Source organism: Synchiropus splendidus, chromosome 15 (assembly GCF_027744825.2).
Source record: "Synchiropus splendidus isolate RoL2022-P1 chromosome 15, RoL_Sspl_1.0, whole genome shotgun sequence".
NCBI lineage: Eukaryota > Metazoa > Chordata > Actinopteri > Syngnathiformes > Callionymidae > Synchiropus > Synchiropus splendidus.
In genome coordinates, this window is record NC_071348.1 from 10,400,328 (window position 1) to 10,415,947 (window position 15,620).

The 15,620-nt window shown below is 40.7% G+C and overlaps 1 protein-coding gene across 2 annotated transcripts in view; it reads left to right on the forward strand.

Moving 5' to 3' along the window:
* vegfab (vascular endothelial growth factor Ab) overlaps positions 1–15,620 on the forward strand; it is a 63,813-nt gene that overhangs the window by 22,213 nt on the left and 25,980 nt on the right. Inside the window, exon 3 of one of the 2 annotated variants that reach the window (XM_053887476.1) lies at positions 14,524–14,637. The gene's annotated coding sequence lies outside the window, so the exon portion shown is untranslated. The remainder of the gene's footprint in view (positions 1–14,523; positions 14,638–15,620) is intronic. The other variant, XM_053887477.1, reaches the window with a different exon arrangement.

Sequence of the window (15,620 nt, forward strand, 5' to 3'; positions counted from 1 at the left end):
CCGAGACTGGTGCCTCTGATAAATTATATTTCAAATCAAAGTGATATGAAAAATGTAAAAGTAATGTGCGACACACATAAAAAGGCCTCTCACCATCAAAATACAGGAGCTGGAAGAAGAAAAAACTAGAATGAAAAGTGAAAATCCGAAACTCCCCAAGCAAATTAAGCAAAGCTCAGAGGAGACATAAAAAACAATGCAAGATATGATGATGTATTCAGTGGATTAAAGACCGAGTGGAACGCCAAACAAGCTGCCTGCTCAGGGTGAGAAACCTCAACCTATCCTGGTCACTTTCCATGATGGGCTCATGAAATTCAAGGCATTCAGGGCAGCCTGGTTGGCTAGGAAGCAAGCTCACCAGCGCATGTCCAGTGGCATACGTACAGGACGAGTGACAGTTATAGCTGGCATTAATAAACTCTTTCTTATTTCTTTCTTCCAACTAGATTTCAAGTGGTTTGGGTTTTTCCACCGACAATCATAATTGATCTGCACCAGACCTGGTGACAAGAAAATGAGAGTGTGTGCATGCGACCGTATGTTTGTTGATAGTTGTTTCAAGCTGCTCTGACATGACGGACCTCTGCATCGACCCTTGAACTGGAAACTATACAGATACAGACATTGCTCTATTCAAGCTCCAGGTGTTCGACACACACACGTGTTTGCTTTTCTATGCTTGTGAGGACATTGTGAGGTTTCTCATTGACATAACGCTTTCCCCAGCCTCTCACCCTAAAACTAACCATCCAAAAGAAATGGCTAACCTCAACCAGGACTCAAACCTAAACACAACTGTATTGTTATTTTGAAGTCTTCATCTTCAAATTTTGGCTTATCGGTGTGGAGTCCAACCAAATGTCCCCACAAATTCCTCACAAGGATGGTGTTTTGTCAAGAATTGGTCCATATGAAGTAGGATAAACAAGCCTACACTTAACACAACACACACACACACACACAATACATTCATCCACATAGACTGCACTGAAGGTTTATTTACAGATGTATTTTGGCCAATCAAGCCGCTTCTATTTAGATCTATTAAATCCTGTTCTCGTCCCGTGACTCATGCACACACTCACACGCTGTGTTTGAAGGTTAGGGAGTACAGCTGGGAGCTGCTGCCAGAACCCCCTCCTCTGTCACTCACAGTAATCAGTCTGTCAGTATGGTAATTAACCTACAGAGTAAAGTAAGCATGACTACTGCACTGCCCCGCTTCATCCAACATTCCTCTCCTCCTCCCCTCCACCTCTCACTGACACTCCCCCCGTACCCGGGCTGTGCTGTTAGACAGTGAAAGCGAAAGAAGTTTTCACCAGTGAAAAGCTAAGCACGCTGATTCAGCTCCTGATATTCTTCCCCTGTTCCTTAAGTTGACAAGAGGTTGTATGATCAATGGTGATGGTTTTATGAATTCATGACCATTTAATCTTCGTAAAATTCTTTCCATCAGTAACCTAAACATTTCAATGACTGTGTGAGTACAGTTGTCATGTTTGAGTACTTTAGTATGCCACTGTGCCACAATAGCTTCCACTGCCTCCTTACACATCCAACACCTGCCAAGCCTGTCAGACAGTATTGGATCTTCAGCTTCAAATTTGGATTCAGGATTCTTGCAAAATTCAGCAATATTGTCCAACGTTGCCAAAAAATACTGATTAAAACAGTAAAAATTGTTCAGTTTCTGAGAAATATTGATTCAATCATCAATGACTCCCTGTCTCAGAATGTTATAATAGCTGTCAGGGTAATGTTATTACAAATGATGAGTCAATCATTATGTCCATTGTCATGAGGAATATTTCTGTAAATGAAAAATACTGTTTTTTTTCTCCACATAGACTTAGAATATAACTATGTCACCCCAGTATACCAAGTTATGTTGATATTTGGATGCACGTGTGGGTCCAATTTCAGTAGAATTTTAAAAAATAACCCAGCGGACTCGCACGAGAGTTGATATTTTGGTTTTCATGTTCTGTTGTCTCCTCCAACATTGGCAGCCTTTTGTCTTCGGTAAAAGTGATAGCGTTGGGAAGACTCAGAGTTTAAAATTCATCCTGTATTTTGCTTGAGATCATATCAGTTTTGTCCTTTTGTTGCTGTAAATAACTGAACTCAGACCAAGTTCTCTTCCATGCTCACATGAGTTATGACAAGACTTGTTCATGTCAACGTCTTAAAATGAGGCCTTCTTCTGTTGTTCCCCGACAAGCAGCCAAAGACTCAAGTTATGGGAGCGTCTGTTGCGGCCGTAAGTTGGCCTGGAAACAGACACAATCTGTCTGGTTTTCAGAACTTTTGGCAAAGCTGTTAACCTGAGATGAACAGGAATTGCACTCTCAGGCAGATACCTGATGAATGTGTCTGCTCTGCTGTTCCATTGCCACCAGCTGCTATTTATAAACACGCATCTGTAATACCTTGCTTTGACCTTTCTCTGGAGAGCCCCTCAGATTGTTTGATAAAATATTGTAACATAACTCAACGCTCAATGAGACAAAATAATTTAAAGGAGGTCATTACAAAGACACTGCAGGAAAATAACTTTGGCCAGTTGACCCTGAGAATCCTGTACACGGTCCTCACTTTTGAAGAAGCAAGCATCTCCTGTATAAGGTCTACTTTCTTGTGATTTATAAGTTTCATTTTCTTGTGTTTTCAGACTAGATAATGGCATTTAAATTAATTCAGGCTCACGTCTTCAAATCATCACCTGATCTTGCATTGGAGAATAAAGGTAAACTGATGCTCACATTTCACTTATGTTTTATTTTGATTTCTTTCATATTACGCTGTTTTTTGGTATTACATTTTTTTTAAATTATTTTTAGCCTAAAAGCTGTCATTTTTACACCCAAAAATTAAATAGCGATGAATACAGTGGTCCCTTGACTTACTTAAACTGTGTGCTACCTATGGGTTTTTCAAGTCATCAGGCTTTTAGTTAGAATTGCAACACAATCATTTGCATTTTCTGGACTACAGTTGTCCTGCGGTGGTATTTAATCGCATGACAGTAGCAAAGCAACCGCTTGAGTCTGCAAATAATTTTAATATCACATTCTGCTGAGTCACGGTGGATGAAAAAATGGGGTGTACTCAAGGTGCTCTGGCTATAAGTAGACTGTCCCACTTTCAATACAAGACATCCCCAGGACACCTGGGAATCAGTGTGCAGCCGTCTGACCTCATAGCAGGGCTCCTGAGTCATGGTGCTTACGTTGAGGCTTGAATTTGCAAAAAAATATATATTTTTGGGTCTGAAGGACGTGCGTTAGGACGGTCCCGAGAAGATGAAGTGGAGTGCAGCACACTTGTTAATATGTGACGTATAAACTAGATTCTTATTTTATTTTCAGAGCAGGGAATTACAATAAAATTCATTCAGTGGGGAAAATATAAGTCGTTTGAGTTACTACTGCAACTGAGACATACTGAATACGGAATGTGCAATGCACCCAAGCAGAGGTTCAGATACCTTTGGCTATGATAATGTAGAGATGTTGCTGTATAGTGTTTTGGACGGCAGACTTTTAGACCAGATGTTTGTGGCCTGCTGTCCCAAAGCTCCAATTCTAGGACTCGATTTATCAATGGAGGCTTCCTTTATTGTCTTTTACACTCAGATAGAGTCATGCCAAGTGAGTCATCTGCACGCTATCTGGCATTGTATCATGTTAGTATTAAGCCATGAGCAGGAAGTCAAGCTCTCCGTCTTTCTAAATGGCTTCTTGGCTTGCTGTTATCTTCAATTCTACAACGTTTAGAATATGTCAAGGGTTGGTGTTGTCCTTTTTGGTACACAAACTGTTGGTGGGACAAAAAACAGAAACTACTTTTGAGTTAAAACAATCCAAAGAGAAGGTCTTGCACTTAGGAGCTTTTTTTATATTAAGCCCTGACCCACTTGAGAACTCCCAAGTAAGCCCTTTTAATACTTTGAAGGCCGGAGATTAAAGTCACCGGCTGAAGAAGATAGTCAGGCGAATATATCTTGCGTCAACCGTGATATTTAATATGATTCACATTCAAACATCAACCAGTCAAACTAATATTTATTCAGGTACACAAACAACTTGTCCTAATTTCTCCTCCTTGCTAAGTCCCGGTGTCCTCCCCTCTGAAACATCACAGTCTTTTAGCGTGTTAGTTGATAGTGCAGAATACACACAGATACGTTTCTACATTCCTATCCCACACAAACATTACTGCACCTGGGGAATGACGCTCCTGTACAATAACCCAGACGTGAGTTCACATGCAAACTACAAGTCTAGATCTTGGCTGGTGAGCATTGTTTAATAATAGCAGCTCATTCTCTGTATACACTGTTAAATAGTGTTTAACAAACACAGTAGCTGCATGACATCAGCTCCTCTGCCCTTCTGGCTCTTCGTTGTTTGGAGAAAAATCTTGCTGTGGAACATTAGTGGCATTAATCTATCCGCGTTAAGTATCGGCTTCAGCCTCCTTGTCTTTTCTTTTCAAGATTTACTTTGTCTTGTGCCTTATCGGCCTCAGCCTGTCGTACACTGAACCACTGACTACCTCAAGTGGAGCAAGACAGAGACACTTTGTTTCTACGTCGAATCGCCCACAAACGTGGTCCTGATCTGGTCGTAGAGAAGCCTGGTTCTGCTGGAAAAGAAACTTCTGTCCGGCCCGGTGGAAAGTGATGACAGATCGGAGTAATTAGCCCCTGCGTGGTGAAACCAGAGCCAAACACTCCTGGATCGTTTGTCTTCATCTCTTAGGACGCCAAATCGATGGAGTGTGAGGGGCTGTTTTTGGGTGAAGCCGCATCTGTACGCTGACACCTTCGGTAATAAGTCTCCCGAACGTGCGGCGCCATTGTAACCCTTAATGAATTGACGCAATTCCTGCATGAACATGTGCGAATAAATGAAAAAGACTGCAAGGGCTTTATCCACTTTTTCTCAGCTTTGATCTCCTTAATGTGGCGCTGGCCCCGGTCCAGGTGGGATGTGTCGCGCGGGGCAACCGTACTTGAAGAAGCTGATAAGGCTTTGGGGCCACTCAGACAAAACACACTTCTCGCTGGCCTCTTCATTGTGTTTGTGTGTTCGTCGTGAACAGCCTTTGTCTGCGAGGAGATATTTTTATTTTGAAGCAAACGCTACTGTTTCTTGTCTTACCTGGTTGATCATTTGGAAAACGGTGCGCTAAAGGAGCCTATAATAATCTGTAAATCCCTCTGTGAGCCTGAAAGGCTGATTTACCCAGAAAAGGCTAATGCAGCATTAGCTGACTGATGAGAAATGGCGAGGCAGAGGGTCGTCACAGGGGAAACCGGAGATTACAAATAGTTCACCTAACTCGCTCCTGTTACCTCCCTTTTCTTACCTCTTCCGGCTTTGACACCTCTGTCTGTTTCCTGTCACATCCTTAGGGTTATTAAACCGCCTTTGTTGGGAAGTCAAAGTCTGTAACAGAAGGGGTCAAACAATTATCTTGTGGGGCCTTATGTGAAGCCTGGACTCCCGTAGCGGGCAGAAATGTATTCCAAATGTCTGTGATGTAATACCCCTTTAACTGGTGTGAAAGTCAGCAAGAGTTTTCTGGCTTACCTGGCGATGAGTTGGATAGATTATTTTACAGTTTGACCAAGTAAAGTTTTTGGCATGATGCTGCTCTGCTACAATTAAACAGGCGTCATGAAAATTGAATGAAATGAAAATTGCTACTGCTAGCCATTAACTCTACTTCTCCTCTTTTTTCATCCGTAACCTGATATGTGCTGAAAGCTTGAATGCCTCCACTCTTACCCAAAACCACTTTTTTTTTGTCAATTATTTCCTTTCTACTTTTTGTGCCACTGTGAAATCCTATAAATGGTGGGGTGAGAAATCACCCTGTGATGAAACAAGATTGACAGGGAAGATTGTAAGAGGGGTTAGTTTTTAAAATATTTTTCTATAGAAATCTCATAATTTTGGGATTAACTGCAGCTGTTTCAAAAGAAGAGCCCTTTTCACAGATCAGAAAACAACTTTCTTCCCCCTAAAATAATTCAACACAAATAACTTTAACTTCTATTATCTCACAATAGTGATATTTAGGGTGTATGTATCTATTGTATATGCGTTGAACGACCAGTCCAGTGTGGTCTCTACTGTATGTGTGACAAGTCACAACAGAGTAGGAGCGGTCTGAAACCAGGCTTCAAGATCGCACCAATATTATTACTGATTTTCATCTTGCGAAGCCTGACTATATTCTTCCTGTAATGGTCACTGAAAGTTCACTCTAAAAAACGTAACTACTGTGTGTTAACAGTGATTAAGCTAGTAATTACCTAAATAATAGTTAATATTATGTTCCCCATTCTAAAGTATGTTTTGTGTTCTGATGAGCAGATTTTAAGTTGAGATACAAGGTTACCATTCTTAAACTTTACATGAAACATTTACTGGTGAATCAATAAAGTCATATTTACAATATAAAAAATGTGTCACTGAAAGCCAAAGCAGTTGGTCGCCCCCCCCCATAACTAGCTAGTTCACTCCAAAAAATATCAAGGATCTAAAATCACTGTTCTGTAGTGAGTGTAGTAGAGTGCAGTGAGTGACTGGTGTTAAATTGGTTAAATTCAATCGATCGCTAAACTGTGTGATCAAACTTTCGTGTCCTCATCATCTTGAACATCCTTCAGGACACTAAGATGTTATTCTTTCCTCAGCTCAATATTTGGCTGTTTCCTTGAAAGCCTCCACAGCCGACAGGATAATATGAAGGCAGGATGTTGCTGGGAGGGTTAATGGGCCGCATGTTAAAGCTCTTGGGAAATGTATTGCGGCATGCCAGGAGGCTTTCCTCACATTCACGGAGAAGGGGCTGAGAAGAGGACGGATGAGGGGGTATGGCAAGGTTCAGTGGTTCCCAAACTCCTGCAGAGCCCCTTCAAGCATTCTGGCTCTCTTTTGTCCACTAAACGCTCTCACCTTCTGGCCACAGCCTTCAGCGTCTTCTCCACCTCCTCGATGCAATTTAAATTGTCTATGAAGCAACTTCCTCCCGTCGCACTCCCACAAAACATAACCAGCTTTCAGCGCTCCTCTAACACCCCTCGCATGTCGGCGGTGGTGAGGGGCCATGGTTTTACAGTGCATAGTGAATTACATCAGATCTGAAACGGCGTCCCCCCGACTGAGGGTCAATATTGACTCGCTACACCGCAAGAAAGTGAAAGGAAGCAGAGAAGGAGAGCGATGTGAGTGTTGGCTGGAGGAACATTTACGTCAATGTTGCCATACCTTTTTTGCCTTTTTAAGTTTATAATTTTACATTTTTTCTACTGACATTTATTGCTTCAAAACACTTGGTACAAGTGTGATTATTTTTGGCTTAATTGTGGTAAGCTGAATATCACTTTGTTGCACCCTTTTTGGTTATTTATTTGCTCCAAGAGAAACAAGATAACATTGTTACGAGGGCACAACATTGTTTTAGTCACATCATATATCAATATGACACTGTGTGGCAGTACTCACTAGTATTCACTTTCAACCTATCAGAATGCAAAAATTTAATTCCAGAATTTCACAGAAATTTCCAAGAGTGCCTGCACAGTTTCTGTACTGAATCTGTGGAAAAGGAATGGGGTTATCATCTTAAAATTACGACTCTGGAAATCTTGCATCATTATATCAAATATGGCTGCCGAGTGTCTGTCAAGTAACTGCTTTGGATGTGACGTAAAAATTTCACATCACTATTATTGTGACCAAATTCACATGGTTATCACTATTATCGTGGTGTTGTTGCAATGTGATTAAAATGTTCCCAAATTACTTAACCATACTGTCATCATTTAGCAATGTTTTAGCTGTTAAAAAAATAGAGCTGCAGCTAAACATTTTTTTAAAAGTCAACTGTCACTATTGCCAATATGATGTGTACACGTTGATATGATAAATATAAATATATATAGATAAAAAAAAAACCCTGAGAAATGTTTTGTAACTTTATTTTATTCTGAAAATGTGGTGTGAAAAAATGTGTCCTTTGTCAGATGGTCGCATAATTTCGGTGTTTTGTGTTACGACAGTCATGTAGCCTCAGCCGTTTGTCCAATTCATTTTAATTCAGCTGAGATTGTATATGTAAATGAAGCACAAAAATCAATATATATTGTGTTGGTTGTAACCCAGAATACATGTGGAATAAATATTTAATCCACATGTTTAAGATTGCTGTAAGTTTTTTTATGAAAAGGTGTTGTTACACATGGCAAAGATTTCCAGTTAGTTATGTCAGCCATAACTTAGACTAATGGGGTGTACTTGTGAATGTCTCACTATTCCAGTTTGTGCCACGAGAGGATGTGGGTCTGAGAAAGGAAACTAATCAAGTGTAGAAATCTGTCTCTGGAGGCCCACTTCACCTTATGCATTCACAAATCACGCACTCCCTGAAAAAACCCAGACATACCCAACACGAATGTCCGCGATGTTGTCAGGCCTGTCATCTGTCTGCACTGCCAGCAAGTTCTGGCACGTAGTTTTCTCCAGGTGACACAAAAGGAGCCGTCTTTTGTGTGTATACGGCTCTTCGCGACTTCCCAACCTGGCCCCTGTTCGCCTGTTTAGAGGTGCAGGCAACCAGAACCACACACGCATGCAGACACACGGCTGCTTCCTCTCTCTCCCTGGTGTAGTTAGTCCACTTCCTTCTCCTCACACCTCATCCCATTTTGTGTAAATAAATCGTTACCACAGACTTGAACTCAAATGAATTGCGCTTCCTGCAAGGATGTAATGGCTGATTGTCACCTTGTCCCTAACATAAGAATTTGTGGATATAGATTTTCATTACATTTTCAGGAATGGTTAGGAACAGGGCAACCTATAAGTGATTCGATTATGTTATGGAGTTCACTTGCAGATATAGCATCATTTATGCTCATTCATCCATGCAACACATCCATACCCCTATGGTGTCATATGTTGACGTTGGGACTGTGGACTTTTGCGTCCTATACTGACGCCAAAGGCAGCATTTAGCGTTGCATGTTGACGCAATATGTTTCGAATTGAAGCACATTCATGCCACCTTCTGCCGGAACCGTTTTAAGTCAACGCCTAACGTCAACATGCAACAAGGACCTTTGGCGTCAGTATAGGACTCAAAAGTCCACTGATATTGTACTTACTTTTGTCATGAGCCAGCACTTCTTAAATCCCAGAAGTTGTTGGAGTAAGTGTATGCCCTGTTTTTATAAATGAAATTAAAGGGAAAAGGGCTGCGCTGTTTCATTGTTTTTTGGGTGGAATTCAAATATATTCTACAGTGTAGCAGCCTGAAAACCAGTATTCACAATCTTCACCCCTGAAGTCCATGGCTAGAACCTCACACATTGTTTGGTCTGTCGTCCTCTGATGACTCCCTCAGATGTTAAAAAGTAAAAACATGTGGATTCCAAACTTTTCATCTTCATATACCATGACATCCACGTTTCATCAGTAGGGGGTGACTGTACAGATCTGACGCCATACCTCCTTACTGAGGGTCAATATTGACTTTCAAGGAAACTTGCATACTCTGGGAAACAGAGCGAGCTGAAGCGTTGGCTTGAGCGGCTCTCTAAGCTTGATTGGTCGCTCTAACATCACCGCTGCTGGCTTCTTCTCAAAAGCAACAAGGTTTCCTGTCTCTCCAGACTTTTATGAGATGTTTGTTGTCACTGATCACATAAAAGAATCCTGGGTTCTGATGAGCTGCGTGATGCATAAACATGGGGGATTCATAAAAATTCTCCCCACTGATCTGGAGGACGATGTCAAAACAAGGGTTTGCAAAGTGTGAATCTGCTTAGGCGTTGCATCTCTTTCAAGCTTTGGTCGGACGGTGAACGATCCTTGACAGAAACGACAGAAGTATTCACCTACACAGATCAGAATAAATAAATGTATCATCTATGGTGCGTAATTGTCTTTTAAGAAGTCTGTTTTGATTTTGTTCATCATAAGACAGGAAGTAGAACATATGTTTGGCAAACTACTTGCTGATATATAAAAGTGCTTTCGAATCCTTCACTTAAAGTATCATTTATTTATTAAAAAGTTTTATTTTTTCATCTGACAGTGTTTTTTTATCTAAACTTCGAAATCAACTTTGCATGTGCCGGGCAATTTCATAGCAGAGTCAGTCTTTTTTTTTTTTTGTGCTGTTCCTACTGCGCGTGTAAGAGCTCCCTGTGGTGGTTATTGTTTATTCAGTATGTCACAGGAAACCACTGCCCCAATCCCATTTTACTCACACTCTCTGGTCAGTCTGATGAGAAATTGAGAAAACAGCATCCAATAACAGACTGATGTTGAAGTCACATTATGTCTCATAGTAAGTAAATGTATATGCAATGGATTTTAGATTTCAAGTGATTTTTAAATACTTTATTTCTTTTGTCCTCATCAAACTGTCACACTATTGGTAGAAAACGTTAAGGGAAACAGTGTTGAAACCCTCAACACAGCATGATGCGCGCAACATTACTTTGTAATTACGAAACGTCTTGAAACTAAAGCATGTGTTCGTCCAGCCTGCCTCAGCACTTGGGCCACCTCTCACTGACAACTTCATGGTCAGGGTTTTGGTCACCGATGATCACTGGGGGGATCTTGTCTTACTCCAGTGGAGGGTCAACCGCGGGTCAGAGTCGTGAAGGGTCAGAAAGTGGTCCCGACTCCCGCTGTGTCCTCAGCCATGTGTAGAATGTGGGTCATCTTCAAAGAAGCTGGAGTCTCAGCCATCAACATGAAACATCAGTTACTTCCATGGTAGGATGAACTTCAAACTCCAGTTTAAGAAGTGGCCTGGGGCTAAGGATGGTTAGCAGCTAATAACTCTTGTGATGTGCCCTTTCTTGTTAACTATTGTGTTCCGATGCTTTACTTTTGGTTTGAGGTTCCACTAGTGGTATTCATCAAGTTGAATTCTTTGAATTGTTTTCTTGTTTGTTTTAGCTTGGAGGAAGATTTAGAGATGATGGATGCCTTGCCGATTGTTTATCCTGTCAGCATACAGTCTAATGAAATGTGGAAGCATTCCTCCTGAATTGGAACATGGAGGAAATGTTCTATTTTGTAGTGTGTGTGGCTGTCTCTGGATTGTGTCTGATTGAATAAATGATGAGCGCGTAATTATTACACAAAATTTGCAACTATTTGAATAGTGATCCAAGATCCAGCTGTGGCAGTAATGAGCCGTTTTGTATGTTCAAAAATAGCATGGAAGGGTGAGGAAGTGAAATTTACGATGTTCCAACTGCCGCATTATTGCAACACAAACACAATGAAATGAGCACCAGCTCATCAAGGATGTTGCTACATCATGGATTTGCAGGGATTTTATCTTTTACTGCTGTGAAAGTCTCATTTTCAATGTTAGTTGAAATCAGAGCTCTAACTAAGAGCTGTTTTGCAGTGTATGTCTTTTTTTCGGTTGTGAGCAGAATGGGGAAAGAATATGCAGAGCTATTCAGTGAGAATAAGAATCTTTTTTTAACAGTTTATGAAATAAAATATGGCATCTCTTTTAACTCCACCCTTGAATGGTGGACGTTTCACAGATTGCAAACCAAAGAACTGTGAACTGTTCACAGTCTTCATCTGTCAAGGAGGTCAATTAAGGATAAATCGGCCCCTATAATCTCCTGCAGCGTCAGCGAAGCTTAACACACACCAGATCTCGCCTGTAGGTACTCCACCATACATTTTCCCATCACTCATACATGTGAATACATTTAATGAGGCTGTGAATAAGACCTGCACCACATGATGGCCACATGTGTGGATGCTACAGGTGTCGACGTTATACTGGCATATTTACTGAACTCGCGCCGCTGCAGTAACAGCAATATATTCAGCTCACAAACAATTATTATGAACTGGCTTGGATCGGCTCCCGGGGCGTTTGGACCCGAGCCACAGCCGCCACTGCGGCCAGTTAGACTCGTGCTTGTGAACACGCTGCCGCCAAGAAACTGTCAATGTTGCTGTTGCTTCTGTGACCAGAGGATGTAAACACGATTGATGTATGTTTGAACGCCGATGAGTGGGAGTGTCGCCTGGGCTTTCTCATTCAAATTCTTATTTGGCTCTCCTTCTCTGTGTCTGTTTCTGAATGTGAGTGCACAGATTATTCAGCGCCCCAGCCAACTTTCACACCAGCCTCATTCTTGATCAGATTTTTTTCTCAGCTGAACTGTACTAATGCCTTTAAATGGGGAACGCACCTGTGAACAATGACTGCTTCCTCAGACAGTTTTATTAACCCCTGCCATCCATCCATCCATTTAGAAGAAACCAGTATGATGACACTACAACTTGAACGCTCTATAGACAATAGTGGTCAGAAATATGGGGCGCCCTGGCACCTCTACATAAAAGCCTAGACACAGAAACACATATTGTGAATCAGCTTTATACGATGGATAATGGAATAATGAAAGATGATGACATCATCATCTTGAGGTCTCAGCGACTAATGCTTCACTCACTTCCTGTTTTGAGTTTACTTCAGTCTGGTTTTCTTTTGATAATGAAACTCCAGCTGTTCTGGATCAAGATAGACAACTGAAATTTAAAATGACTTCTTCGTTTCGCAAGCGTAAAATAACGTTTCTGATCAGGACGACTCATCGATGGATGACCTTTCGGGAGGGTGAGGCTGACCCCTTCTTTCATCAGACCCTGGCGTACAGTATTTGTCACCATGTTAGCACAAGGCCACCAGCACATCGTCCCAGGTGTGGCACAGTCAGCCGGTCCCTGGTCTTTATGAAGCACAGTGTTATACCATAAAGTCGGCAAGTAGACCACACAAAACCCAAAAAGAGTGTCTGTGTCCTCATGAAATCCCCGCCTGAGCAAAGTGGAGCCGGCCAATATACACAGCAGATAAGACAGTTAGCAGCTTGTTCAGATTTATGGGCGACAAACCACCAGAGAACATGAGGTCATTTGTCGTTAAGTGTCTGGCAAACACATGAACGGAGTCGGTGGAGGCTTGGATACAATAGGCTTGAGTTTTATAGCAAATGGAAGCGTCTGTCTGATCGGTTGGTCTGTGTGAAGAGGACACGTGACATGCTACATGATGTTTTAAATGAGGACATTAGATTGGCAGTGTTTCATTCAGCACCTGATGTAATTATACAAAAAATACTTCTCTTCTAAGATGTCACGGTTTCTTGTCAACACCAGAAATCAACCTCCCTGTAACCCTAACTTGGTCTCTCACCCCATTCCCATAAATAACGCTCCCTGAAGCGCGAGGGGTCGGAGCTGACTGATCCGCTTCCCCCTCTCTCCACACTCTCCCTTTGATTTACATCCATAGTATTAAAAGCACCACAAAAACACGGACCCCTAATTTCTTTTGGTACATTTTAAGTGGTGTTGGCTCGGCTGTGCGTCGGACTCCCCAACGTGCGGCCCACCTAGTGTGACACTGCACCTCGTAAAGAAATCACAGAAGTGAGTCGGTGTTTGGTTTCACTACACGTCTGTGGATCCAGTCTCAGTGGAACATCAAGTGTTAACAAAGACAACCTCGACACCTGAAGGCAGGTCCGTTTTTGCCTTCAGTCAGGCTGATTATATGATTATAGTTTGATTTTAGCATTTATGATTTATATCTCAGCAGTTTATTAGTTCTACCGTTTGCTTCCCACATTGAAAAAGAATTAAATGCATGTACTATGTCATGTGCAGTTTTAAATGTATTTTATTTGTTTACTTTTCACGACATTGGGAAAAAAAATAAAATGAAAGCACAGTGTAATAAAATATAAGAAATGAAATTAAATATGTCTACTATATGATTTGTATTTATTTAGTTGCTTTATTTTTTTTTTTTAATGCAAAAAAATGGGAAAAAATAATAAAATGAAAGCACAATGCTGTCTGGTAATTCAGAATTTTCATCTAATTATTTTGTCAACTCACAAGTACCGCTTTCATTGAACAAATTTTTTTTTGTTTTTTATTGTAATATCAATACATATATTATAATTATTATTTTAATTTTAATTCTTAATTATCTTTTTTTTTAATATATATATATATATATATATATATATATATATATATATATATATATATATATATATATATATATATATATATATATATATATATATATAGGCAAATTTGTCCCATTGCCACAATAGTTGAGATGACAGGTTAAAACAAAGAGAAACTAAGTGACTTTGATGGGACTCCGTTCATATATTTTCGTGGTAGAAATGTCAGAGTGTTGCTTGTAATTTATGGTCACTTTGTCTGGTAACCATATTGTTATGTCACATATTATCTTTATGCCCCACAATATATCTTTACATCAAGCTCATACATTTTCAAATTGATGCACCAGCAACAACCTGGTGGAAGTTGCTACAGAAACAGAACAGTATTTCCCACCATGTGTCCTTCGCGTCCGCTGAAGACCTGTGACAGCTGATAATGTTTCTTCACTTTCTCTTGTCAGCAGGTCAGCGATCCCCCACGGTGGCCCTGAGCAATCTCTTCCCGCTCCCGCAGGTGATCATGACCTCTGACCCCCTGGAGGCCACGGGCCAAGCCGTATACATTACCATAATGAGTAAGTAGTCAACAAATCTCTCTTTGTGAAGTGTTTTCATACAACTGTTGCGTAAGTGGGTCAAAATGCTGACTAGATTAATGTTATTTATTAACTCGACGGGTGTTTGCAATAGCTGTGCGGCCAGTTGTGAAGCTTGTTGTCATACCATCTGATTGTAAATCTTTGTTTCTAGAACCCTGACAAACATATTAGAGATTTATGAGCAAGAGTCCAATTTTGAATCTTCATGTGTGAAACACAAACTCCACTTCATCCGACTTAAAAATCCACATGGTTATTTGACTTTCTCGGATAGCTAGCTTCAAACGCTGGACCAATCACGGGATAATAACCTGTTTACAAGTTGAACATCTTCTTTGTTTTGGGGTTTGAGGTGTTATAAATAAACCTCTTTCCCAGACAGACGGCGCTGCTCGTTGTGTTAGTGCTCGTACATCATATGCTTCCTGCTGCAACCAAGACAGTCTTAGTGTGTAATCAAAGATGTCTTCATAGGTGAGGACAGATTTGTTTACAGTGAGCACCTATAATTCTCATGTGTGCTACCAATAGAAGTTTAACTAAGGAAAAAAACTTGTGTGTTACCTAATTACACATATATTACACATATTTCCGTAACACTATCACAAAAAAATCTTTATTGATATTTTGACATGATGTAGAATAAAGTTATATTTAGTGTGACAGCTTCATATTTTGGCATATTTGAAACAGATGCGTACTGATGCGAACTTTGAGACTGAAAACCAGGGCAGCAGTAACTAGCTTGGATATTGTGATAAACAGCAACAGTTTCCTCTGTAGTCCAGTGTGACGCGACGCGCCGTGATTTGTGGTGATGGTTTCTGTCTTCCAAAGTGACGTGCATCTCATCTGTATATGCAAGAAGCTCACTTGGGTCCCTCCCGAAAACCTCTTTCACACAAAAATTCATTTGGAAATGGCCTTCCATTAGTCAGAATTCCCTGAGGAAATCAGCA